The sequence below is a fragment of the Malus domestica genome, chromosome 12, assembly GCF_042453785.1.
Source record: "Malus domestica chromosome 12, GDT2T_hap1".
Taxonomy (NCBI): domain Eukaryota; kingdom Viridiplantae; phylum Streptophyta; class Magnoliopsida; order Rosales; family Rosaceae; genus Malus; species Malus domestica.
In genome coordinates this window covers 9865962-9868091 of record NC_091672.1, presented here as the reverse complement: position 1 = coordinate 9868091, position 2130 = coordinate 9865962, and the positions used below count along the sequence as shown (strand labels likewise).

General features: G+C 41.6%; 1 long non-coding RNA gene across 1 annotated transcript; it reads left to right on the top strand.

Annotated features, from left to right (window-relative positions):
• LOC139189951 (uncharacterized) lies at positions 1-1827 on the top strand. Its single transcript, XR_011573752.1, has 4 exons — positions 1-250; positions 343-452; positions 994-1060; positions 1731-1827. It is a non-coding gene; the product is annotated as an uncharacterized lncRNA (long non-coding RNA).
• The last annotated feature ends 303 nt before the right edge of the window (positions 1828-2130 follow it).

The window sequence follows — 2130 nt, the reverse complement described above, 5'->3', positions numbered from 1 at the left end:
AAAGCAAAGAAAATTTGAAAACCTCTATCTTCTTCCTCTCTCTCCCGTGAGCTCTCTCTCCCTCTGCAACTCCATGAGTGAGCTCCAAAGCTCATAGATTGAACAAACAAACTACATCATCATGCTTATCTCAGCCCCACGATCATGACCATACCCCTGGTTCACGTGTTGACTGAGTTTTGAACGTCCAACTCAGAAGGTCCGACTCGGCGAGTTCGATACTACGGTTTTCAAGCCATGCATGGCTAAGGTAAGCCTTAAGAAACCCTTAGAACATTCATTTCACTTCTATGGGTTGTTATTGATCCTTTTTTTGTGTTTTGAACGTGTGGTTTTACCCAGAAACTCGAGAAGAAGGAGAACCTGAAGTTTTTCGTACAAGAACCGTGGCCATTTAGTCATTTTCAAACCATTTTTCTGGTCAACCTCGACCACAACTGGACTTCTTCTAGGTACAAACTTGTTCTCCACATTCCTAAATTCAAAATGGCTTTTGAATCACTGAGTTTGGTTAAGTAACGAGTGAGAAATCAACTCTGGAAGTTAGGAAGAAAATTTTAGCCGTCGTCGTTTGGCCACTTTCAGACCAAATTTCTGAACAACATGGATTTTATTCGAACTTTCTGTAAATAGGGATCTGTAGATCACATTTCTAGATTTAATTTGGATTTTGTAGAAGTGAATTTGGTTGAGAATCGAGCTCGTTATGGGCTCTGGAAGTTGGGCCAAAAATCTGCAAAACTGCAGATTTTCGCGAAGAAGGCGAGTACAGTGTACTCGCGGGGGCACGTGGGAGTGCGTGGACCGAACCTTTAGGCGGCTCGTGGGGGCGCGTCCGGCCTCCGGCCGGCGTGTGGTTGACACATGTGCGTTCGTGTCATCGAGTAGATCGATTTCATATATTTATACCTTAAATTTGAGCAAACTATGGGGATTTTATTTAGGTTTCCGTTATGTGCTTTAATTAATGTTATTTAGTTATTTCACATATAGGGGAAACTTATTCCGAGGATTTTCGAGGCCAAGCTAGGCTCGGGGGCTACGACCCAGCGACGTACTTGTGAGTGGGTAGTTGTTTTATACCTATATATATATTTATAGTTTCCATAAATGCGTATTTACTTCACTTTTACGCCTATTTTACCTAGTATCATTATTGTGATATAAATTGTGATAAATGCTGCTATATGATTGTGATATTACTGTCATGGCATTCATACGTACTTGTGTACATGCTCATCTTGCTGCACTCGGTGTTAGTACTCGCCTCAGGGCCAGGGCCAGTCCTTCACGTGTATGTTCACATCCGCACCGTTCGCTCACCTTGGATCCAAGTTTAGGTGCCAGTCTTGTCGGGTAGATTGCATTAGGCAATCCGACTTGTATGTGATGTGCTTTTGCACCAGTTTTCACGTGATCGTAGTACTAGAGCATATTGATTACACCCAGTCATGTTCGTGTCAGAAACCATCTGTTCGAACTTGTGTGTCAGCTTAGATGGATGAGCACTTAGTTATATTGATTATCACATGATTATTATTGTGGCATATGATACATCATTTACTTGGCATATTTCTGGTTATATGGCTGATATACTAGATTTCATACTTACGTAGTATGTTTTGAGGAAACTATACTTGTTTTACGGCGAGGGGTTAGTATATTCAAAGATAAAGGTTTTCTTATAAGCATTGTTTTGACCCACTCAACTTTGTTTTTCGCCCTTCCAGGACCTAGATAGCTGTACTCTCTGTGGCACTCGAGGAATCACGGCAGTTCTGATATATCCTTCTGTTTAGATGTACGAACTTATCACTATTATGTAATAAGTATACTTTGGTTGCTTTGACTACTATTTCGTAATCTCACTGTCTATCACACTCTGAATAATTGTAGTGGGTTCAACCCACGAACTGCGCACTCTTTCACTGTTTAGTTCTAATTAGTTTTAATTTTATTCACTTTTTGCATCACTTACCCTTATGGTTACGTCACCTCACGGTGACGGCCAGCATGCTTCGACCTTTCCAGGTCGGGGTGTGTCAAAAAATATGGGCACAAAAAGAAATTGACACACCCCGATCCTAGAATCAAGGCGTGCTGGCCATCACGTGAGCGTGACGTAACCAT